Source organism: Seriola lalandi, unplaced genomic scaffold (genome assembly GCF_002814215.2).
Source record: "Seriola lalandi dorsalis isolate HSWRI2012SDOR001 ecotype SW California unplaced genomic scaffold, Sedor1 jcf7180002054890, whole genome shotgun sequence".
Classification (NCBI taxonomy): domain Eukaryota; kingdom Metazoa; phylum Chordata; class Actinopteri; order Carangiformes; family Carangidae; genus Seriola; species Seriola lalandi.
In genome coordinates this window covers 814,288-840,993 of record NW_019525442.1, presented here as the reverse complement: position 1 = coordinate 840,993, position 26,706 = coordinate 814,288, and the positions used below count along the sequence as shown (strand labels likewise).

Sequence of the window (26,706 nt, the reverse complement as noted above, 5' to 3'; positions counted from 1 at the left end):
GGGGTGGGTGGGGTGAAAAGGGACACGGAGGACGAAACACACGTACATATGCTTGTGTGGTTACTAAAAATCCCACTTGTGCATGCATGTGCGTGAAAGTGTGACTCCTAACACACAGGAAGCAAACGTGTGTGTGTACATGCGTTTTTGAACACATCCCATGACCATGCATGCACATGTGTGGCTCTAAACGGTCAGGCTTCATCTAAACTCTTCAACCAAGAAGAGCAGCCTGGTACGATTCATTATCATTGTTTTATCTGTTTCTATCATTTATGTAGCCTTATTTTAATTTGTGTGGGTGTATGTATGATTTCACATCAGGTAGTTATTATAATAATGAGTTGGTGAAACCAATTATATGATTACATGAAAACCAAATTATTTTAAAGTAAAACAAAATGAGATGCAAATAATTGATTTCAATTAAACACTTGGAAAATAACATTTAAGTGAAACCAATTATATGATTACATGAAAACCAAATTATTTTAAAGTAAAACAAAATGAGATGCAAATAATTGATTTCAATTAAACACTTGGAAAATAACATTTAATATGGTTAAAGCAGGAAAGTCATTTTGCATTGATCTATGAATGAATGTGGGTGATGCTGCTTTATACTGTATGAAAAGTTTCTCCTTGAGTTCATTAAATCCCTGGAGCATCTGAAGTAGTGATGCACAGGTCGACCTGTAACCCACGGGTCAGGTTGGTTTGGGTAAGCTTAAACTAGAAAACATCACGTGTTGGGGCGTGTTGGGTCAAAAAGTAACAAAACAGCCTTAGTTATGAGCTAAGTTATGAATAACTTACAGAAACATTGTGTCCAGTAGGCTGCACTGTGATTACTAGTCCACCCTCTCTTGCCCCTTTCTGTCTCTCTCACACACTTACACAGTCACACACACTGGAGGGCGCATGTCCTCTTATGCCACAACTGTCAATAATCTGCATTACTGAACCATAATTACACATATCATACTCTGATGTCATTATCTGATTAATGTTTATCAAACGTGCTGACACAGGCCCGCATGGTTGCAGCTATGAATTTTTCTCTGCAACAAGACGTGATCACTGCTACAGATGCTGCAGGGTTTTAGTGAACATCGCTTTTCATACACTATAAAGCAGCTGTGGACAGCAGATACCGCAAGAATCGCCCACATTCATTCATTGATCAGTGCAGACTAATTTACTGACTTTCCTGCTTCGATTTATTGCTAAAATAGCATCAGTTGGATATAATATATAATCATATCAGTGGTTTCACCAACGCATTATGATGATAACTGCCTGATGTGAAATCATATATACAAATTATTACAAATTACATCATCAATGACAGAAACAGATAAAGAACAACAATGAATCATTGGAGGATGTTAATGTGTCCACATTTAGATTTTTTATCAGAGTTTAGATAAAGTCTGACCGTTAAGTCACAAGTGTGCATGCACAGTCGGAGGATGTGCGAATTGATGTATGTATACATGCACGCCTATGTGTTAGGAGTTACACGTGCACACGCATGTGCATGGCTGAGTTGTACTACTCACGCTGTACATTAAGTCCCCTTGGGAATATAGCTAGTATTATTACAGAAGGCAAGTCAGCCGTATGGCGGGGGATGTGGTGGAGTTGGGACAAGTGTGCGTATGTAATGTTGCGTTACAGTGTAATGCTACATCACAGCTGGGTCTGGACAGAAGTACAGCTAACAACATACAGTATAACACCACCCAGCTGTGATCATGGGTGTTATCAGTGGACCTTTTAGCCTACAGAAGTTATTGCAGGAGTGACATCCAATGTGGAGTTATTCTTTACCCTGCTGTTGGTACAATTTGTCTAATCTTCATGGTTCTTTATACCAGGAACACAAATATCAAGTTGCAAAAGATAGTCCTTGCGTTTATTACCTGGGGCTCCTTAGTTCTTGGGACTATTGAAAAAGGTCACAAGAATATGACAAGAAAGTTTCCTAAGACAGGAATTTAACTGTTATGTATGACTAGCGGTGCAACATGCCGACGTCATGATGGAAAAACCATACTGTGGAGGGCAGTCTACTTTGATTGATGAATGAAGGCCCAGGTCTTTCAGAGAGAAAAATAACACAGACTTCTGAAAATCAAGAAGATGCAAGTCAGAGAGGCAGAGTACAGTAGTTCACGTGGCCATGACTATGTCACAAGACTGGGTCCAGCATATCTAGGCAGGAAGAGAACACAGTTTGTAGGGTCCATGTAGAAAGGTAGCAAACCATGTAGTGCTAAGAGAACTCTGGATGTTGTGTCACTTCAGCTAAACCTAACTAATGTTAAGCTATAACGTAACTATAACATCTGTGCAGTGAATGCTGGCACCATGAATCACTATACATTCTGCTGCTAAGTCGCCCACCCTACTCACAGCAGTGAAACACTGCAGGCACGTTGCACACGTCATAGTGCGTGACTGTACCGGCATACAGTCCAGAGGTTGTGATGAAAGCAGACCTTCCACTGTCCCTTCAGAAGGTCAGCTTTCTGTTCAAGTGTTTCGCAGTGCATGCTGGATCACTGTCGAACCAGGCGAGGTAAAAACAGATAGAAGAAGGATGTTCAGCAGTACTGTGACTCTAACTGCTTTCTAAATTCTAACTGCTTGCATTTATAGGAGAATCTTCAACATTAATCTCATGCTCAATGGGACGTGTGCCAGATAAGAAAAGAGCGAGCGATAAATCTCACTGCGATTCACAAGCTCAGAAACAATTAGTCATCCAAATGTCATAAACATACAGATTCCAGAGTTTGAAAATTTTTCCAAACCAGCTTTCAAAACACTACCATTATGAGCTGAACTCTGTTTGTCAGAATAAATGACATCAAAGGAGTAAACAGAGCTAAATATGTGCAGCTCTAACACTGACTGAACCATCACAATGATATTGCAAATGGAAAAGGTCCATTCACAGTGTGGCAAAGAATGTAATTCTCTGAAGCACTTTAATGCCACCTTAAATATTATTAACAGCACTCCTCACACACTCACAGCATATGTTGACAGCTAGCAACAGCTGACATTTATATCAAGGGTCGCCAACACTGATTTGTACTTCTGCACTTAGAGAGGGGGCCTCATCTGCACAAGTTTCCACCCATGTCATGCGCATGTGTATAACGTATGCAATATCATAACTGATCTCAGAACGACTGACTCAAGGACAGTTTAACAAGCATGCTTTGGCTATAGGAAATCACACGTCACCAATCCCAGGATTATCCTCAGTGTGCATGAACAAACGTCTATTGGAGGGGGGGGGGGTAGTACAGGCGAGTGGACCCAGCAGATGGAAAGTTCAGACCCCGCTTGTTTTCCCTTAAATGTCACAACTGTAAAAAAAGGTTTTATAAAGCATCAATCACAGTGGAGCTGCACCTCCAGGAGTAGTCATGGGGCTTGGGAAATGAGACCTCCGCATTGAACTGCTGAGGCAATCACCACTGCACGCTTCAGGTCACCACACTACTCACAGAGAGGAGGAAATGGAGAGGGGGAGACCTGAGAAAGAAATGAGTAGGGGAGAGAAGGGAGGGAAGAGAGAAAGATGAGACTGGGAAATGTGGACATTTTGGCATGAAAGGTAGTAGCCCTTGTTTTGTCCTGATGGTATGGCTCAATTTGACTATAAAACTCTGCTACACCTGAAATGAAAAGGCCTGGTTAAGTTGTGGCATCCAAAACTTTTTTGGGTAAATGGGGTTTTCATAGTTATGGACATGGCATTCGGTAGTTGATATGCATCATCTGAAAAATAGCATCTGAACAGTTGTAGCATTTTCAATTGCAGAATTTAACTGCACAGCAGCAATGCTTGTAATTTGTTATCCATGTTGCATTCACCGCTGGTGGTCGTGACTGATAAGACCCAATCAGGAGTTTTCAAACTAAAAGAAGGCCAACAGAGTTTCCGAGGGGCTCTGTTTTCAGGGCTCGAAAACATTTAGATACCTTTGTGTTGCACATGTTCAAATCTGAATTTTATTTAGTGTATTTGAGTAGCCATATTTTTTGACTTGATTAGATTTCTTTTAGATTTGAATAGAACTTACTGACTTTTGAATCACTTGAATAAAGCTTTTTAAATTTTGGGCATGTGAATTTTCTGTCTGACCTTGAGACCAGTGAAATAAATATATACTTGAAATTTTTGAAGTTAAAGTTTTTCAAAAAGTTGAAGTTTTTTTGATATTGAACAATTTAAAATTCACATGAATCAAAAAAGTAAAATATTTCACTGCAACAAATTCATTGGCACTTAAATTTCAACACTAAGTATTCAGTAGTTTCAGTTGCTGATATCACTCAAATGACAACAACGGTTTGCTTCCATATAAAAGGTCACAATTGAGGAGTACATAAGAATCATTTGGTGTAGTGTCTGAACAAATGGCCAATGCTATAGAGTAGAAGTAATAATGAAGAAGTTAATTCTTGACGTTTGAAACCTTTCTGTTGTGGAGCTTTCAACCATATCTCACACTCACAAAATAAAAAAAATGCAGTGAAGAATTCCATTCAGCAATATATTCTAATATTCATCAAAAAAATTTGTTTTCCACACTATATATTTATCCTGCATCAATCCGTGTGAGCTATTGTGGAACACCGTGTACTTTTGTGATTGAATGAGAACTTTTAAAGCCTCTGTTACACTGATTTTAGCCAGCGTATGAAATTTTATATGACATGCAAAGTGCTTCAGGTCCCCAGGCGTTTATGGACAAAATATTTTAGTCTGACTTTGCAGAAGTGTGAGAAGCACTTTTATTGGCGGTGTGTGTGCGTGCGTGCGTGTGTGTGTGTATCTACCACCCACGTATACAATCTGTGTTTGTGTGTTCTAGGCTTGATTAACAAGAAGTTGTTAAGAGGTAATTTATGTTGGGTAAACAGGACAACAACGCTGTATTGCTGATTTTACATTCACTTGCAGTAGAGGTGACTGATAAAATGTAAGGAGAGTGTTATTTGTCATCTTTCTATCAGAGCATCTTAAAATGAAAGGTTTTGAAAAGCTTTTTTCAAACAGCAAGATAGTAGGTCTACTTCTTTTTCTTAGGTACAGAAGGAAAAGTTTCACATATCTAAGGCACAGTGCTTTAAGACGTATCTTTTCATTTATTTGAGAGTAGGTGCAAGTTTCTGTTACAAACATGCTCCAGTACCTCCATTTAATTGACAGGCGTTTTTACTTTTCTTTACTTTTCTACACTGGAATACTTCTTAATTTGTGATTCTTATAAAAAAGACTCTTAGTAGTGAGAATATGTCTGCTTGTTGTTCAACCTGTTGAGCTGCTGCCAAGTGGCCAAAAAAAAAGAGTAAAAAAGAATGAAAGTACATTAAGGAAGTGTCCTCATGAGAAAAAAAAAAATATTGGCATTTGTTCCTCTATAGCGCTGTGTGAATTATATTATATTATTAATAACTTTTTACAGAGGAGGTTATGGATGGATGAACAAAGTAGATTTTCATTTAACCATTGCAATGCTAGAAAAAAAAGTCAGAGTGTTGGTGGATTGGCAAACATGTGAATCATTAAAAAAAAAAAAGTTATAGGAAAAAAAAAGACAATAACAAATTATAACTTTTGTGGTTTTGGTTGGAGAACTGGTTGGAGTGTTTTCTATGTTTCTTCCAACTAGGGTTATATTTTTGAAATTTTCGGATCATAACACTGAGTAAATTGCTAAGATCTATGAACACGACAATATTGAAAAAAAAGAAAAAAAAGAAGCTTTCTTACAGGTGATGACAAATGAATACGCAGGTTTTTAAACAAACCTCCAGGTGATTATTGCCCATACTGGTTGTTTAGAACATTCATCATGGTTTACAGTCAGATTTTGTGGTTTAACTTTGACCTACCATAACCATGTATGGTGTTTTATTGACAATGTAGGATTGTGAACAATATTTCAATCATGACCCCCTTTAGTTTTACCCCTAGAATGGTTTAGATAATCTGACTTAACAAGTTGCCCGGTTTCCAACCTGTCTGATGCCTCATGCTTTTTCCCCAGTCTGAACTAATTCTGGTGACATTGCTGTGTTCTCAGATCTCAGAAATCGCTTTAGTAATTTGGTAAATCTTCAAACATAGAGTGCCTCTGAATGTCTCATTGAAACACACACTGGCTCATCATCTAACCAACCTGCTCGAACACAGCCTCAGAGAGACAGTTATCAGTCAAGTCTTCATCTCCTAGATGCTTGCCTTTTGGCGGCTTTGAGTTTGAATAGAATGTCACATCTAGTTACAACCAACAAACAACTAACTTGCTCATTCGTTCCCTCACTAATTGTCTTTTTAGCAGTTAGTTGCGTGTGGACGTCCCACAGCACTTTTTAGCATCCAACAGTGAAATCAAAAGCAAATGTTGAAGATAACAAGTTATTAAAAGCAATTCCTGCAGAAGAGCTGGCGGTGATGGAGTTACTGGTGACTGGATGAAGCCATAGATTTATTTGAACTTTTCATTGAGCCCCTCATTCTCAAAGCACATGAGCTAAGCCATTTGATAGATTCATTCAGTGAAAGCAGTGCTGATAGAGATTGTCTGCGAGAGACAATATCTGACTGATTAACTTATTGTCCCACTGACAGAATTGTTCAGACAGTCTAAATTTCTATGGGAATTACCTGAAGCAGATGAAGCCGTTGAAATACAAACTCATGCAATAATGTCTGTGTGTGTGTGTGTGTGTGTGTGTGTGTGTTTGAGAGAGATAGAGAGAGAGATTTCAGTGTCTGGTCATTCTCTTTTTCTGACTGAATTCTATGATTCATGAAGATGAACCTGTCTTAATGAGACACATGCATCTTTTTTCTTTTTTTTTTTCTTTTTTTTTTGCTTGTGGAATAGTGAATATTTTTGATTCCCCTGGGACATGTAAATGTGTCCTTTAATCACACAAATAACACTGAATTGCTCAAAACCCGCAGCCACACCAAGGCCACAACCTGTGAGGGAGGAGAGTCACAAATGGAGTCATTAATCAACCTCTGCTGGGAACCACTGCTCTATATGCAGCACATATTAGAGTGACAATTGGCTTGTCACGGTTGTGTATAATTGTTTAATTGTTAATGTATAATATATGCATGAGAATTGCTTACAAGCAAGGGAATGTGTTTTAATGCTTGAACTTTAGCAGTCATAGAGGAATTATTCAATGGCTAACAAGCTGTGGCTCGTTTGGTTTCAGACTATAAGGCATATAATATCAGTCTCTGCTTTCTAAATGCTTAAAAACTTATCTATTTAAAAGAATGGTAATTTCTCATTACTCAAACCTCTGTCGTTAGTTGTGTTCAGGCAAGCTAACCCTTTTATTCTGGCCAACTTGTTAATTTACACTGTTATTATACTGATGATGTCGATTTTTCCTGAATTTTTCTCTATGAGGTATAAAACATTCAAAACCATCATTATCCTCCTTTGACCGCATGATGTCCTTTTTATTTTTCATAGTCTTTTGTGTATGTCATCAGCAGCAAAATGTTGAAGTAAACCATTAATTCAAGTAATTCTAGGCTACAGCAAGATGACGAATGAGTAACAGTGCTGATTTGAAGGAACTTCATGCTGTTGAAATTAATGAGTGCAATTACTCATACCTGATGAGCCCCAACCCCTGCTGACTGTCTTGATTCACACACAAGTGCTACTGCTACTTCACTACATGTTCACCATGGCAGGCCACTTACCTTTCCTTGCGTCACAAAGAGTTAATGGAGGACTAGCAAAGTGTCAACCGCTAAGGGTCACATGGACTGTAATGCGAATCACATCTAGTTTGTGGTTCAGCAGTGGGAATCACAGAAGATGGAATTCATTCAATTCCTTTCAAACTTTATTTTAACTCAGAAATATATTGAGGTAGAGACCTCATTTACAATATAGCAAGTACAAAAAATGACCAAAAAACCCAAGGGACCATGAGACAAAAGAGGCAAAGTTAGATAAAAATGACAATACATAGTAAAAATAATAACAAGTCAAGAGAGAAAAACAGTGAAACCAAATGAATAAATAAAGCAATTAAAATTTAAAGCAAATGAATCAGCTCAAACAAGAACAGCTGGAAGTAAAGTTGGATGAAATTAAAGATTTAAATTGCCCTAAAGGTAAAAATGAGGCAAGCTTTACATTGTTGTGCATGTTATTCCAGGCTGCAGGTGCACAGAGAGAAAAACTGGATTTTCCAAGCTCAGTAAAAACAGCCAGCACCAGCAACGTAAACCAATCATTTGAGCATGTTCATTACAGGCAAGTCATGTAAGGGGTTAAACAATCTGTAAAGATCTCACAAATGAATGAAACCCAGTGTCTATGCCACCATATAGTGAGAGAGGATCACCCAACCTTGTCATACACTTTACAATGACGAGTATTATAATTATCACCAGTAATACATCTTAATGCAGAGTGATAAACAGAATCTAAGGGCTTCAGAGTCATAGCTGAGGTACACATGTATAAAATTTCCCCATAATTTGGTACTGATAGCAAAGTTAAGCATCCTATTCCAATGCAGAGGAAAATGTGTTTTATTCTCACCAGATTAGTCAGATGACAGTACAAAATAGTATCATCATCATAAAGATGTAAAATACACTCAGTTACAAAATAAAAATATATCATCAATGTACAAAGTAAACAGAACAGTCCCCAGGATTGAGCCTTGAGGGACACTTTTTATAGCCTGCACAAATTCAGGTAGTCACACACTGCTGTCTGTCCGTAATAATAACGTAATTCTGAAACCATTTATAAGCCATTTCCTCAGAACCTATATTATCATGTCTTTTTAAAACAGTGCACAATCAACTGTATTAAAATGTATGAAATAATATCATTTAAAGCAAAACTGGTAGAAGTAACAGTGCTACACCTTTCTCTAAAACCTAACTTGTGTATGCTTACAACATAATTATCTGAGAATGATTTAAGTTGATTATTTACTAATAATTATAATATTTTTGCTTGGCACGATCATTTAAAGATAGTTCTGTAATTGTTAAGGTCGGCTGCACCACCACCTTTATGTAGAGGAGATACATGAGCAGCCTTCCATAGCTTAGGGACTATACCAGTAAAAACTGAAAGGTTAAAAATATATGTTAGATAGCAATTGGAGCAGCAAACTTCAAGAAGTACCTTAAGAGTCAAGCTTGTCCTCGACAACAGAATTCTTTAGATCCACAGCTTGTAGTGCATTGGTCACGTCACCAGAAAAGAACAGCTGTACTGTAAAGCAACAGCATGGTATTAGCTGGACGTCAGGATTAACGGCAGACAGACAGGCAGGTTACAAGCAGAAATGTTAATTTTGTGAAAAGCTACAGAAATCTGTTAATGGTCTTCTATTGAACACCCTTCAGCTGTGGCGATAGGATGAAACGAAAGGACAGATGTGCTTAACTAAATTCACTGATTTCTAGAATTTTGCTGGATCTGAATATGATTTGTGTATTGAAATCAAATTACACACAGATTTAGCCTTTCTTATTGCAGATGTGCAATAAGCTTCCTAAAAGTAAGGCAGTTATGAGGATCACCAGTACACCTGGCAAGAGTCTATGCTTTACTTCTCTCTTTGAGAAGGGATGAAATTTCTGCTTAGAACCAAGGACTGACCTATTTTTGAATTCTATATTTAAAAAAAAAATGCATGCTTATGAACTGAGCTAACTCAACATCAGGGATTTTAGTAGTATCATGAATATCACTTGCCCAAAGGTCATCCAAAAAGGCCTGCTCATCAAAATGTTTGAAATTCCGCCAATCACCACATATGGACATAACTTTTTTTTTTAATTCTGGTACTTGTAATGTAAGTTATCAGACAATGATCACTTGAACTGACCTTAACTCCTGAGTTGGTCTTTCTTTTCTTTTCTGGGTAAAAAAGGTGTCTTTAAAGATTGGTCTTGTAGGCTCAGTAATTATCTGGGAAAGATTATTAATGCCATAGACTTCTATTAAATAATCAGCAGAAGAATGCAATAAAGTTAAAATCACGTATGATCGTCTCAGTCTTTTTAAGGAGCTGAATGTTCAGCTATCTCATCAATTGCTAAGGAGGGAGCGGTAGGAGGTCTGTACAAACCAATCACAATAACACAATTTATTTGCACAACACATCAGGTCCAAACATGTTGCTATTGTAATTGCATTAAGTGGTAATAAAGCAATTAATTTTTTATTATCGATCTAAAATATTAAATTGCAGGGGAAATGTAGCTGATGACTTACAAAATCATGGGGTGTTTAGTTTACCTACTGTGATAATTGTGTTGATTTTGCTAGTGTATTATGTTTCCAGTTAATTAACCCTAATCGTTAATTATTTTGATGTCATAGAGACCTCTGTCCCTCTTAAACAGCTCACAAAACATTCTTAACATTTTCTTTAAGCTTGAAACTTAGTGTTTTTAACCATTTTAGCTACAGGAATTTATGTATGTGCTTAGGCTCTCAGTGACCCCAGCTGTATAACGTGGTTAAATACAATTAATAATTTAATAAATAATTTCATATGCTCTATATCTGATTCGTATTGACATTACGTTCTAACCGATCCCTAATTGACACCAGCCACAAAATACATATAGCTTTGGAGTCGGTCGGGCCCCAAACAATGACAAAGTAAAGTTAACAAAAAGTTAATGGTTTCCAACAACCTCCCAACACTTGTGTATCGTGATAATAGCAGGAATAATAATATTTGCGAAACTATTACTCAGACTACCATTCATTATACCGTATGTGTTCTAACTATGAACTGAACCACAACAGTGAGTCCTGTCAAACTGAAAACCAGGAATAGTTAGTTAGTTAATAGAGAAGTCTATTGATTAAAATGCCATTATCAGTTGTATGAAATGCAGTGATCAAAATTTACAATGAACAGCCACATTGCTGGAATTATTCAAAACTCTATGGTCATTTACAACCTGTGAAGGTCCTATATTGTATAAAGTGAGATTTCCATGTCTTTATTAATTATAAAGCAGGTCTAAGTTCCATATTAATGCTGTAAAAGTATCAAAGTGCTCAGTCCAGAAATACACACAGCCTGTATTCAGAAACTTAAAACGAGCTGTCAGGACTTCTCTAACTTTGTGATGTCACAACAAAGCAGTCACCGCCCTCAAGCCTGGCTTGCCTGGACCCACTATCCAACCTTGTAGGATTTGGTTTCAAATATATCAAATATATCTTTTTATGGATCAACACTTCAAACAAAGCCCCAGGGAAGTATAAGATATTACACCTTTAATAAAAGTGTTTTAGCACGATGGTTTGGTAAACAGTACTTTAATGTAGTTTACTAAGTGATTTTGTTAGCAATTACATGAATGTGTAGTTGGTCAAAAAAATGTTCTCCAGAACTTTGCAGAAAAAAAAAAAAAAGAGGATCCTAATTGGTCCTGTGAATAGCATGGTCACTGGGGTCCATTTTGGCCTTTTCAAGCAGAGGTGTTACCATAGGCGTTTTAAAAAATAGTAGAGAAAATATGTAATTGTTGAGATGTGTGGAATATTATTGTTTTCTTCTGGCTTTAAACAGTAGGAATGTGGGTTTAGTGCACATGTGGATGGCTTCATTTTACTGATAGATTTCATCCTTTGTTACCATAATAAAAGATATCATGGTAGCTGGAGGCTCACTGACACAGATCTCAGGGAGTTGCTGCATCTGTACTTGTAATATTGGCTCTGTTGGTGAGGATTGTTACTTAGAAAAAGAATGGAAATTGCTGACATTTAAGAACTGAGGATTGACTAAGAACATGGGATGGATTCAGAAGAGTGTCTGTTTAGGAGAAGAGGACCTTGGGGTTATGTTTGTTGTCAGAAGTGATCTTTGAGAATTGGGCTTGTCTTTGTTTTCGCAGAGCATTATGATTTACAATCTCGTTTTCGGACTGCTTTTATTATGCCTCTGCGCTGGCATCTTTACATACGTAGGGTCTGTCCTACGATCTTAAATTCTATCAGTGTCTTTACAGTTATCCTGCCGACAGTGAAACACTGTTTTTAGGGCCTACATTTGAGTCTTAAAAGCCTAAAAATACGAACTAAAGGCCTAAAGAAGGAAAAATTCCTTCACACAGTCCTTAAAGGTCTGACTGAAAAGGGAAATATAAATTACAAAACCTTCAGTCTGCTTCCAGGCACATTCAAAGGTGAAATGTGGCAGTAATTACAGAGGCAGCAGTGTCAGCGCTTAAGAGTAAAATGAATAATCGAGCCCGTAGCTACAGAAAGAAAAGAACACTAGGAAAAAAGAGAAAATTAGAGATGAAAGACAGCAACAGGTTAAGCCACAATGAAAACGGTTTCATTTGGCCAAGTTTCTCATCTCCAACTTGAAAGCAGGCGTCTTCTGTTCTTTTTCACCTCACCCAACCCTCTACCTCACCCACACACCCACTCCTCCTTTCTTTTTCTTTCAGTCACCCTTTGCATAATTACAACAATGATAATTTTGTGATGGCCTTCCACCATTACTTCAATTTACAAATGCCCTGCAGGGAAAGCATGTGAATCTTAAGGAACAAAATATATTTCACACATTTAGCTCCACGGCAGGGCAGGGGTGTTCCTAAATTGCACATATGTATATTTTATTGATGTCCTTGCACTTATTGAGTAGATGCACTTACACCAAGGGTTCCAACTGTACGTAAGCTTTATTGTTGTTGCTCACTTGGAACTCGCTTTGGATAAAAGCATCTGCCAAATGAGTAAATGAAAATGTGAAAATGTAATGTAAATGGTTGTCGGTTGTCCTTTAAATTGGTTTCCTTCCGTTCAGTTTCACCATAAAAGATAAGTGCCGGAGGGAAGCAACCATATAAAGTACCAGGAATTTACCTATGGGATGGGCTATTTTTTCCCTCCTTCTGCACACATTTCTAATCTTTATCTTTCAGCTTACCTTCATTTTCTGAATCCCTACTTTCTGTGTCTGTATGCCTCTCTCTTTTAGAGTGTGCTTTATTTTGTAAGTACTAAGGGTATTTGCTGCACTTGAGTAATCAATAAATAACTAACCTTCCTCTCCACCACTCTTTTTTTAACCCATGTAATTCCTGATGCAGTGGTGCAGTACTTCAGTAACAGAAGAGCATGACCTCTCGCTCAATTCAGGGAGAGCACATGCACATTTATAATTAATACAGATCCACTTTTACTTCTCTGGAGTCTAATAATTGCTATTTTTGTAAGTGGGGAAGGAGTGTTGAAAGGATTAAAGAAAAGGAAGACAGGAATACTGGACAACAGCATTGTTGGGAACAAAGTTTCCTTACTTAAAGAAGAGATAGCCAGTGATGCTTGAGAGATTGCACCCTTGGTTAGATGGTCCACTTCTTTGTTCACCATTCAACAACTAATAGATGCATTAACATGATATTATGCGCAAATAGGCTTGGTCCACAGAGGATGAATCATATTTAGTTTGAAAAAAAATCTCAACAATTATTGGATGGACTGACGTGAAATTTGATCTGTGGCTCCCTGAGGGTGACTTCTCATGACGTTGGTGATGACCCCTCACTTTTCTGGAAGTGACCCACTGGCACGTCAAACTTGTCATTTAGCAACAAAGATATCTGTCCACGTGCAAGGTGACACAAACTTTTGTGCAGACATTCATCATTCCCAGGTGATGCACCTTAATAAGTTTTGTGACCTATGACTTTTCATTTTGTGCCACCAGTAGTTTGACATTTTTGGTTAAGATATCTATCGGAAAATCTATTGGATGGACAACCATGAAATCCGGGACAGAAATACATGTCCCATACAGAATGGATTACCATAACTTCTGATTTTCCCCTGACTTTTTATGTAGCGTCATCACCAGGTCCTCATTTGAATTTCTCCCATACTTAAGTTTATTACCTGCAAAAACTAACCCTATACATGATCAGCTTGCAACAGCCAATTCAGTTTAAAGAAACAGATCTGCAAACTTGCAAAATGTTCAGATTGCACATACAAAGGCTTCACTGAAATATTTAATTGGTTTCCCCCTACAATATCTGCAATTGAACCACAATCAGCATGTTTATGGTTATGTTTACTTGAGTCAGAGCAAAAGGTAAAGTTTAGGGGCAGGGGAATATTAAAATGGTCCATTCTTAGGTGCAGCACAAGTAAAGATGTGTTTGCTTTTTTTCAACATTGAACCAACATAACAATCTTTCCCTGACCCTAACCAATGTGTTGTGGTTCAGTTGCCTCAACCTAAGCACATGAGGTATGCAGAACACGAACCTCAGTCTCTGTCCTACATTTTGTACACCCATGATCCACCAACTATCTCAATTTGACTTATCTGTAGGAGAGAAATGTAGGCAGCAAAATCACAAGATGCTCATTATTAATAATTATCTTTTCCCTCTGTCATGCATTTTCCTTCCATCTTTCAGTCTGTATATGAGTGTCTCCCTCTCTCGCTCTCTCTCCCTCTCTCTCTCTCTCTTAGACACACACACTGACAGAAAAGCATGTCTCCCCACTTTGTCCATCTGCAGGATGTTGAGGATTCACTGGCATACTCTCTCTCAGCCTTTATCTGTACTATTTTCAGAGGGGAGCAGTAAGTGAAGTATTGTTAGAGGTGATACAAAAGCTTCCTCCTCAAGGGAGAGGAGAGAGAAAAAGGCTGAAGAGAAAAATAAAATATGCTGCTGACTATTCATCTCCCCCTTTTTCCAGGTGTATCTCTCTCTCTCCCTCCCTCCCTCTTTCCAAGCTTCTAGAAAGGCCACTTCAGATGCTTGGACAAAAATAATTTTTGCTGTATTAAATAATACAGCCTGTCTGCAATTCCTCTATCTCTCTATTTTTTTCTTTCCAAGGCCATTTTAAATAGTCAGATCTATCCCAGCACATTAGCCATGAGTAACAAATGTGCCAAATTACCATAAACAGATTTCCTTTTTATATGTGTCCAATTCAAGATTGAAATAACCCAATAGAGATCCAACCAACAGGCAGTTTGTGAACATGTTTACATTTCCTGCTCTAAATGTTAAAGGCCATGTTGCAAGCAAAATGCTTTTGTACTCAGCAAGTACAAAAGCAGTACAGTCCTGTTTCATTTGGACAACATGGCAAAAGAACTGGGTGGTTAATATAGTGCATTCAGGAAGTATTCAGACACCTTCACTTTAAAAAAAAAAAATGTTACGTTGCAGTGTTATGCTAGTTAATTTTTTTTCCCCTCCTCAACCTACAACCTAGTGAAAAAGAAGTCAGAGTGCTCGATATCAGACCATTAATATGAGGTTGACATTGGTGCTGTATAAATAGTTAATGCACATTATGCATCACCTTGCCTTTCTTACTCATATTCAGTGAAAATGATCCTGACACCTTTGGCAAATGTGGATCAGTTGAGATGTGGAAGTGCGAAGATTCAAAGTTTCTTGTTAAAAAAAAAAAATTAAATGCATAGAAAAAAAGAAAAGAAAGAAAATACTGGGAGGTAAAGGTCTTAGTTTTCAAGCAAGTCATGTGCCCCAATACACCGTGTGACTACAGGAAGTGCTGTTTATTTAGCACTGGAACTGAACACAGAGCAGAAACGCTTGCTGGAGCCCATTAATCACTACAGGAGTCTCGGCCGTGGTGGCCTGTTGCTAGTTAGAACTTTACACGGTCTTGGCCACACAAACTCTGAACAACTACCTCACACATCCACAAAAACACATGGACAACATTAATCCTGAACACAGCATCAAAAAAACAATAATTAAAATGTGAACGTTAATACACTCCCATAACTCCTCGCGCTTGGAACTGTCAGTAGTCATAGCGACAACACCCTCCAGTGGCTACAGTACTGTGGTAGGTGTTAGTGTTAGTCTACAGTATCAGCAGCAGGATTTGGGCCTTTGACAGTGACATCTCTGTAACTCAGTAATAGTAGCTGATAATACAGCTTATTTCCACTCCAGCCAGCAATTTGGTAGTCTGAAATGTCAACACTGTATCTTTGTCTGTGTATGCCGGTGTGTGTACACATATGATTGCTGCCCACTGTGCATCTGCTTGACTGCTCCATTTGATTGCTCACCCCAGTAGCACTCTGGGAAATGTTAATGGAGGGCAGTTAACGTCAAATACAGTTCACCACCATCTGTACTCGACCCAGCATCACCCCGGTGGAAAGACGGATTTAAAAAAGAAAAAAAAAGAAAAAGAAAAGCTGGAAAGAGATTTACCAAGTAGGGTTGGGTAAATCAGAGAAAGTAAAGAACACCCACTGCTGTATTGATGCAGTGGGCTTAATTGCATTTCTGTGTGCCTACGTGTATCAGTGTAAGTGCGTCTGCACAAGCCTCATGTCTTTGTGACTGAAATGTACACTGGTGTGTAAAGTGTGAAGAAGGTGTGAAGCAAACAGACAGGTCAGGTACATCTTGTCCAATGGCCCATCTACCACTTTGGGTACTCTTGCTAAGACATACAGACAGACACACACACACACACACACACACACACACACACACACACACTGCTCACTCTGTTGCCTCTCTGACCATAGATTGCTGGGTGCTGCTGCTTACATCCAGAGAAGCATTGGACCGTATATACTTTCTCTCGCACACACACACACACACACACACACACACACACACACAATGATTTATGGCCTCCAATACAGTCAATAAGAGCCATGGCCAAGATGAAGGACTTGGTCTGCAGCTTGCAGGACATACACGCACACATGCAAACACACACACACACACACACTGTTGTCCATTAGCTAAGTGTGCAGGATTGAGCTGCTTTCCATGTTGGCTCTCTTTATTAAATTCCTTTTTAATGCTATTCTTGCCCGTCCTGCTTCATGTGAAAATCTAACATATGATCATACACACCCTGCTGAAATCAGCATGACTTACTCTTTACTCTTTCCAGTATTGCATCATACTTTAAAACCTGATCCTAAAAGTAATTTTCAAATTTTGACATATTCTTCATGTGCTAATACAGCATGACTTGTGATAATGTAATAGAAAAAAAGGGCTCAAATGAAGCCGAAGCAGGACCGTAGCACCAATAAGTCAAAACATATTCATCTTGATGGAAAAAAACAAAAAAAACAAAAAAAAGTTTTTACAGTTATACAAGGGATCGGTCCACCACCTTGGTCCAGACTGAAATATTTCAATGTTAGGAAGTCATGAAATTATAGATACATAGATAGATAGATAGATAGATAGATAGATAGATAGATAGATAGATACTTTAATTATCCCATAGGGGAAATTCATGATTAATTAATAAATTATGTCTAGACATTGCATGTTATCATGCTAAAGGTAGCATTTAGCTTAAAACAACACTTGGCTGAAATACAAATAGAGCCTCGTAGAGCTGCTAGCATGGCTGCAGCTCTTCCAATCCCATTTCTCATTTTCACCCCTTATATCGATCATGTGGGCTCTAGGCATCCTTTTGCGCTTGTCTGCAGCAGAGCGGAGACATGTCAGATCAATTGAAATAGAAAAAAAAAAAAAAAGAACACTGATATATTACCAGGCCTTTGTTAGCGATGCTCTGTAGGCAGCCCTGACAGTCTGCATTAATATGGGAGCGGTAAAGTTCAGCAAACCAGCTGCTGGACGTCAGTTAAATTTAGGTCGTTACATGCCATCAAATAGGGTGGGAGTGCGGAACTAAAATTGTCAGGCACAAATCAATAATAAAGATGTAACATTAGCTAACGTTACCCATAGCTAGATAGCTACCGAGGCATCAGCATACTACTAGTGATTTTTTTTGTGGCTTTTATGAAGAAGAGGATCATAATTCATTGAAACAAAATCAAACTACGACAATGAAATGGTTGTTGTAATTTTTAAATCTTTACTTACAGAGAAAATACTTAAATTTGTGAGTTTCTTTGGTCGTTTGGGTCGGTTCCAGAGCCATCTTGCCAGTGATTCGCAGGGCATTCTGGGAAATATCTCATAACACTGTTTTACACACATTTAGCCCTTACACCCCACCCCTCTATCTCAACAAGAATCGGGAAACTCTACGCATAAACATGAACGCGCAAAAACGGAGGGGTAGGGCTTAGTGGTAGGGCCATGGGGTGAAATGGGCCTTTGGCTTGTTTTTTCATTACTAATATAAATTTCCCAACGTCCTCTTTCCAGATATTTGCCAAAAATCCAAATAATTTCAAATTATGTAAAACTTTTCTTTGTTTGTTTGTTTTTAATTAAAACTGTCCAGAAACTTTTATCACTGACAAGCCAGATGTCAGAAATAATAAATAGCCACCATTAATTACCCACAGTGAAAAAGCCTAGAAAGACTCTTTTTACCTCTTCTTTTTTCCGCTCCCAATCTGCTCTTCTTTTTTCCTCTTTCGCAGTGTGCTCCTTTCTGTTTTTCATTTCCCATTCTGCTCTTCTTTTTCTTCTTTTTTTCTTTCGTCTTTTATCTTCTTCTCCTCACTAACTTTTGTTTGCCCAATAACCACAGCAGTATCTCTTAGTTTGAAAATAAAATCAACTCTTTTTTTAGAGCAACACAAGCTGTTCTTTCACATAAAACAACAGTCAATTAGACGTAAGACGCTGAGCCTCTTCCTAGGCCATAAAACAAGGATAACAATGAGAAAACTGAAAACAAGAAGCAAAGACACTTTTGCTCCTCATCCGCAGTGGTCGGAGTTTGTTTTAGGGCCTTGTTGAGAACTTTTTATAGCTTTTTTTATTGTTTTTCATTGTAGTATTTGCTTGTTCAAATGGCTTCAGTATAAACTGGCCTGTTGAAGAAACTTTCAAAAAAAAAGTCCTGTATTTCACTGCAAAGTTATGGGCAAGCAGCTGTGGATCAATCAGGAGAGACCTATAAGGAAATTAGAAAATTTTAAGTAAAATTACATTTATTATGAAGGGGAGGAATAGACTTTGGTGCTTGGATCCCAGCAGGAAACCGATCACCATGGGAAGCGGTGCTATTAATTAGATGCTTCAAATATGATGGAAACTTCCCCCAGAGCCTGAACACTGGTGGTGGTGATGAGGAATGGAGCTTGAGGATGGGACTGTCTTCATGAGAGAAAAACTTCTGATTGGAGAGGGCCAGGCTTTCATAGCTGAGGTGGTGAAGGGGTGGACGTGGGTCACAGAATCTCTACGGTGCTGAAGTGAGAGCTGAATGACAGCTTACAAATAGTTGGCTAAAGGCCAGCGTGTCAGAGCTGTTGGAGCTTAGATATAGTGGGAAACTGTGTTCGTGACTTAGACAGCATGCACAAGGAGACAGCCTTCTTGACTGAACGTGTTTTGTGAGATGATTAACCCACATGGTAACATTGCAGCACATAGATGGACTAATAATCGAATCAAAGATTATTAGCCCGTCAATGTGCTGCAATGTTATCGTGTGGGTAGCAATGACAGTATGTCAGCCAGCTGGTCAGTCCTCGACTCTGGTCCTAAATTTTCATGCATCCAAGTGAAATATCTCTATCTCTAAATATCATTCATATCTACTGAAAGGACTGGCACACTGCTCAGTAATGTTGTGGTACTGAAATACGTCCGATACACTGCAATTCTGAAACCTTGACAAATATTAAAGGCCGATATGGAATTTTGGGTCAGACTTGTAAGGCTGCTGACATATTCTTGGATCAGATAGTTCCTGATTGGGCAAATGAATAAAGCTTTACAATCCTCTATGTAAAATATCAGACAAAGGTGTTGGCACTGAAAGTTTAAAATGATATATGCACAAGCCAAAAGGATTTGGAACCACTGGCCTCTAGATAGTCCCTGAACTGACTGCAATGAGAATTTCAGGCTAACAGAAGGAGCAGTGGTAATAGTAATAGTAAGTTAGTAGTAGTTGTCTGTCTGGACCTTGAGGTAACATTCTTTGTGCTGTAATGACATTAGACACACACTGGATTCTCATGTAGCACAGACACTGGCCTAGTGTGTGTGTGTGTGTGAGAGAGAGAGAGAGAGAGAGAGAGAGAGAGAGAGGCCTGTAGTGAACCCAAAGAGGACTTTGTCACAGCGTACTGCAGAGTGGATCAGGTTTCCCTTCTCTTAAGCCAGACAGTGATAATTTGTCGTGAGCAGCCTGACCTGCAGCTTATCCCTCCATCAAACTGGCTTAACTGGAGAGGCTCACTGGAAAGATGAGGCCTGGTTGTAGCCAATCACCACAGGGAAAGTGACACATCAACATACATCAAGTATCACTCACACACTCTGCTTGTGCATAACAGAGTGTATATGCGCTGTGCACCTGCCAAGGTGCATATTACTATTTTGATAATGCCCGTAAAATAACAGTGAAATACTGCACCATTGACTTCAGACATGGTTTTTGTTGGTCAGTTCCGCTGCCTCAAGACAGAAGCAATACACCAACAATGTGCCTGACCAAACCTCATTTTAAGACAAACACACCCATGGCAACTCAGATGGGAAGGTGAAGTGTATTTTCTATTGAGACAATGTGGGTTTTGGACGGGAACATAAAAACTGCATCTGAAAATAGCAAAACACACTTTTAATCCACTTTGCCTCAGGTATAAGATGAGCCCTTATAAGCCTTTGGAATCTTAGACTAACTTTTTCCATTTGGAACTCCATTTTTTTTAAATTTTATTTAATTGGAACATTTTGATTCCACATTGCAGGTTTTGTAATATATGTTTTCTCATTTCTTACTCCTTTCCTTCAAGTCAGTGATCAGATGACAGCTATTGGTTGGGTAGCTTCCATCTATGGAGAGTATTCCTGCTTCTGGAGGGGCTCTGTCCTTTAGATGATCATAGGACAAATATACTGTAAAAGCCCTTGCTTGTTGTAGGTTTTAGTGATGGAGAGGGGCAAATATGTATATTTTATAAAAAGTTCTGTGAAAATTATTGTAATTTGACTCAATGTTTGGGACATTTCTCTTCTGTATGTTTGTATAGAGCATAGACTCATCTGATGCAGAAAACATAAAAAGCACAGACCATGACCAGAACCCGAATAGTCTGTGGAGAAAACTCTCTCTGACTGGGTGTATCTCAGAGAGTGTGCTGGCCGCTGACTCTGCGTTTTCCAGTGGCTGGGTTATCTGTGTGGGTTAATAAATGGAGTCCAATGGAGTTAAGATGAGATGAATGGAGACAAGTTCTGGATTCAGCACACACGCCTTATCGTCACTGGAGTATGAAGGCAGCTATTAAACAGCAGTCCTCAACATACGGTGCACAGGAAGCGACCTTTGTTGCTTCAATAGTAAGATTCCTCTTCCTTTAATATAGTGTTACAAAAACCCACTTATTCCCCCCCGTATGTTTTCTGTTGTTGTTTATATTGATTGTTGATTGTGTCACTTTTTTTATATAATACATCACATTGTTAATCACTGTTGTTATTGTGTTGGCTACCGAGAAATTATTCAAGACGACAGGTAACCTGATCGTCAGTAGCTAAATGTCCAATAGAGATTTGACGAACGAACAAACATGTCCACTCAACATGCAACCACATCTCTGAATCAACAAGTCTGAGATGTTTAGTTTCTTTGGGTCCAACGTCTCTGCCCCAACAACCTCTTGCAACCAGAAATATCTTTAATAACACAAACCAGATACTGTCAAAATGCTGTTTCCAAACCAGATTTCAATACAAAAAAAATCATTTGGTTCAAAAAGTACAAGTATATTTCCAGTATCTGAGGAGGATGTACAGATCTCCAATTTGAATGATGCAAACTGTATTTTTTATTTTTTTTTTGCATTAACAGTGAAATAATCAGGAAAGCATACTCAAACCTCTGTGCTGGAACAGTAGTTTCTGATAATTGGTTGACTGTCCTCCCACCGATGATGGGAAAGAAAGTCTGATAATGTTTTCCTAAAGTGGGACCAGCACCACTTGAAATGAAAGAGTGTGTTTATGAAACTTAGAGAAGGAGAGGGAAGTAGGTGTAGAGGGATGGAGGAGAGGTAGTGAAATATATATAGTGAGGGAGGTAGGATGTTCAGTGTGTGGATCATTAACTCAGTAGATGTAATCAGAGGGAGGGAGTGAGACATTTGCCATTGACTAATGAGGAGCATGGGTTGTGTGGTGAAGCCATACTACAGGTGGACTGACTGCACTCTGCTGTCAGCTCTGAAGCTCTGGTGTGGCAGTCTGTGGATGATTACAGATACATGTATGGATCTAGATGCTCAGGGGTTAAATTGAATATTTTGATATGTGGGTTTCATCATCCTTATATCATGGTTTAAACATACGTGGTAACTTATTCGATGTTAGGCAGAAGAGGAAAATGAACAAATTTACATAGCTGCAAAGGCACAAAGTTATTTCAAAACTCAGCAATAGAAGGCATCTTGTATCAGCTTACAGTGTAAATATGTAAAACCGTATAACTCAAAGCAGTACTGCAGAGTACTGCTGTGGAAAAGCACTTCTTCATGGAAAAAAAAAAGGTTTTAATTAAAAAAGCAAAAAATATGTTTATTTCTAGTCCTAGCTGTAAAACATGACAGCAGTAGGAAGGAAATTTAAAACAAATACTTTATACTGAAATACACAGTATTTCCAAATATATAAATATGAGCATATGCACTCTAAAAATGATAAAAATTAACACATGCAGTGCGTTTGTGTAAGTACAGCATGCGTCCCCACCACAGAGAGCAGCCATATGGGACATATTATGGGCCCACTGTGTGGTGTCGTCAAAGTGACAGGACACAGTGATTTAGCCCTGCTGGAAGTGGATGGATCCACGCTTACCTTCAAAGTCATCTGTCTTCTGGCTCTGAGAGTCTAAAAGCCCCTAGGGACAGAGAACAGCATGTTGGCCATTCAAGTACTTCTCAATTACTGCTTTTAATTTCCCTACCACTGCTGGTCCGTCTCCATTAGCTGTGACATTTCTCAGAGATGTGAACAATAGTATATAGCAACTTTTCTAGGTTTCGCCACAGTCCCCGCCTGGTGCACAGGTTTAGGTGAAACTCGTGTGCGTTTTGCATATGATGGGCGGGACGAATCGCAAGGGCATGAAACTCAGTTTTAGTAGGGATTACCCTGCAGCCAAACTGCGTGGAAGTTTCATATGGTTTCTAAAAAATGAATTGCTCCTTAGGTTCCTCTGTGGCTTTACACTAAATTATTGGATTCAACAAATTAAGTTCCTTTGTTTTGTAATTTCCTTTGTACTGTCTCTCTTATCTGTTCTATTTATTTAGTATTGACTCACCTGGGCTTTTATTCTTTATACTGTGCACCACTGCAGCTGGTTTAAGATGCTGCTCAATTTCCAAAGTGGCATGAGATTTCTCCCCTTTGTTTTTCATTCTACAGGATTGTCGATTTGTGATTTTCCCAAATTCTTAATTGTTTTAAAAAGTCATAATCTATAATTGTGTAAAATTAAGATGAAATTAATTCTAATAATTAAGCAATGTTTACCTGCTGATGAAGTTGTCAAACTTTTGGCAGAAAGGTCTGTTATAATAATATCAATAATAATAATGATAATAATCACTTTACATAGTGACAAAGTGGTTCACAAATAATGCAATATGAAAAACATGCCACAAAATACTGAATAAATGATAAGATTCAAAAAAGTAGAATTAAAGAGGTGTGCTTTTAGCTTATGTTTAAATAAGAATACAGGGGTAGCTGAGCGCATTGTGAGTGGTAAGCCATTCCACCCTTTGTTGAGAATCTGGACTCAGGAACTGTGAGAAGAGCTGTTTCTGCCAACTGGAGTGTACATTCTTGATTGTAAGGGATCAGAACATTAGAGATGTAGCTTGGAGCTAAACTATTCAAAGCTTTAAAGTGATGAATGAAATCTTGAAATGTATTCTTAAAGCAACGGGAAGCAAGTGAAGGGGTGCTAAAACTGGGGTTATGTTAAGAAGCTGAAAGCACCCATTACTTCCTTGTTCTGGCTGTGTCAGTTTAAACTGGAGTTTATTTTATTTTGTTTGCTGGAACTATTATTCAAACAGTGAGAGATAAGTTGCGATAATGTAATGCCAAAGGAATGGGCTGTTTGATGTCAAGATAAAACAGTGAAAATATTCAAAATATAGCATAAATTTAAATTGCAATTTTTAAGTGGCTAAATTTTTTTTTTTTTTCTCCTGTCCCTATCCACAGCCTCGTCCATTGCTCAGCTTCTCTGCTGATACTCCTGCCTGCTTCTCCAAACTGGGAACGCGCCGGCTCAAGGCAATTGCAGGTAATACACTGATACGGGATTAGTACCTAATACAACCCCGCTTAAAATAGTCTGAACTGAACTTTTAAGATTAAGGTGAGCTGAGTCATATGCGATGATGCTGGTCTTTTCCTGCATCTGCTGGTGGATGTGAATGAGAAGGGGCCGGCTCATCTGCAAAGATGAGGTCGTCCAGCTGTGTCCATGTCATCCACTGTGTGCCATTTCGCTTCTCTGCTGTTGATTGCTTCATGACCCGAGTCGATTCCAGCAGTAACAAAAATGGCGATAACAAACAGCACTCGCTCACTCCTGTTTGTACTTGAAATGCACCAGTGGGTTGAATGCCATGAATCACTCTGCAAGTCATCCCCTCTGATGATATTGGTATATCTCTCCGGCACCCCCTTAATGTATGAGGTTCCCCTGTGCATGCTGTCGAAAGCCTTCTTGTAGTCAATGAAGCATATAGGGGTGGGTTCCATTCCAGTGTTTGTTACAGGATGATGCACAGTGTTGCAATCTAGTCTGTGCAAGGTCTGTCTTTTTTTGCGAAAGCCAGCCTACTGGTCTCAGAGCTGACGGTGTTACGTTGTGTGTACTTTGCTTGTGATGGTTAGTAGTGTGATCCCTCTGTAGTTTGAACAGTAGAGCTCAGGTTGCCTTTCTGTGGTAGTTTGATGAGGTAACCTTCCTTCCATCCTGTTGTGACGTGTTTCTCTTCCCAGATCTTCTTAAAGAGGGGCTAGGGCATCTCTTCCGTCGTCTCTGTGTCAGCATTCAGCACCTCTGCCGAAACATTTTCTTTTATGTTTCTTTTTTATCTGCTGCCTCGCTGCCTCTGAGCTTCTAAATGGCTTTTTGTGATCTCTTCCTTGCGACTAAAGTCTGTCAGCTGATCTCTCTCCTCTTGTTTATATATCTGGTGGGTCATGTGGGGCTGGTCTGTTTAGCAGTTCCTCAAAATGTTCTACCTATCTTTTCTTCTGTCGTTCCTTACCAATGATTATGCTACCATCCTTACCTCTTAACTGTTTTTTTCTGCTTTGCTAATCTTTCCTGACAGCGTCTTGGTGGTGCACAGGTCTTTCTTAGTTCCATGAATAGCTGCCTCTTTAGCGTCTGCTTCAAGAGTCTTGACATAGTTCTTCTTGTTTGCTTTGATGCTTTTCTTAATGCTCTTCTTTTATACTGTTTCTGCGCCTTGTCTTTCTTAGCTCTTGTGTAGCTGTTGTTGATTGCTGCCTTTTTCCCTTTGCTCTTTTTTAAAATCTATTTCAGTGACTGCTGATAAACACTCCTTGTGGTAGTATTTATGCAATCCCAGTACCTCTAAGCACATTGTTTTTATTGCTTGCTTCACCACAACTTCCATTTCATCTCAATACTTTCTTCCTCTTCTTCCGTTATCTCTTTTAGGACTTGGAACCTGTTCCTAAGTGAGAGATGGTATTCCTCTAACTTGGTTGACACCCTCAGAATTGCTGTGTTGTGATTCTTCTTTTCTGTCCGACTCTTCTTTATCTATCTGGTTCTTGGTGGAGAGGGTCAGTGGTACCCAGATGGCTTTATGTCTCCATCTGTGTGGGAAAAATGCTTCTGGCAATGAGGATGTTGCTGGTGATGCATAAATCTGCAAATCTCTCCCCATTGTCATTCATCTCTCCTAGACCTTGCTGTGCCATGATCTTTTCGTAGTCTATAGTCTCTTCCAAACTTGGTGTCTCTTCCTGAGTATGTCTGTGAAGATTCTCAGTCATCCAGGTCATGATGTTTCTTAGAGCTTTACAAAGGCAACTGGACTTGCTTGATGTTCTTCAAACAAGTCTGGTTGCCTTTGTAAAGCCACTACTGACTGCAGCAGTAACTCTCCTGTGGCAAGTCGCTTCTGGCCGGATCTATCCCATCTTGAGTCGCTAATTCTGAGTATGGCAAGATTGTAATTCCTCTTCTCAGCAGCCTTTTATGTAGTTGTGAGGGAGCTGGCAAGCATCCCCCTCACTAAGGTGAAAAACAATACACATTGACTAATACAAGAAGTTCATTTTTGTTATTTTTGTTGTGCTTTTATTTTGGGAACCTCTACTAATCACTCTCTCTTTGAGGTCTGATTCCGGGGGGGCGTGTTTTCATGGAGTGCACACATGGGAATGCAGCCACCGGACTTAGCAGGTGTCAATTACCTTGTTAGGCTTTACCAAGTGGGCAGGAAAGAGAGAGGGGAGTCGGTAGAGGGGTTTTTGTTAAGTTTGGCTTGTTTGATATTTCTTTAGTTTATTATGTATTTTATTTAATCTGTGTTAGGTCAAAAGTTGGTGTATCTTGTGTAGGTAAATATCAGTATGGTTAAATTGTAAATAGGTATTCTAAATGTATGGTGGTAGTGTTCAGG

At 38.8% G+C, this 26,706-nt stretch overlaps 1 protein-coding gene across 1 annotated transcript in view; it reads left to right on the top strand.

Moving 5' to 3' along the window:
• naaladl2 (N-acetylated alpha-linked acidic dipeptidase like 2) overlaps positions 1-26,706 on the top strand; it is a 367,789-nt gene that overhangs the window by 40,573 nt on the left and 300,510 nt on the right. Inside the window, exon 2 of the mRNA XM_087180108.1 lies at positions 24,254-24,335. The gene's annotated coding sequence lies outside the window, so the exon portion shown is untranslated. The remainder of the gene's footprint in view (positions 1-24,253; positions 24,336-26,706) is intronic.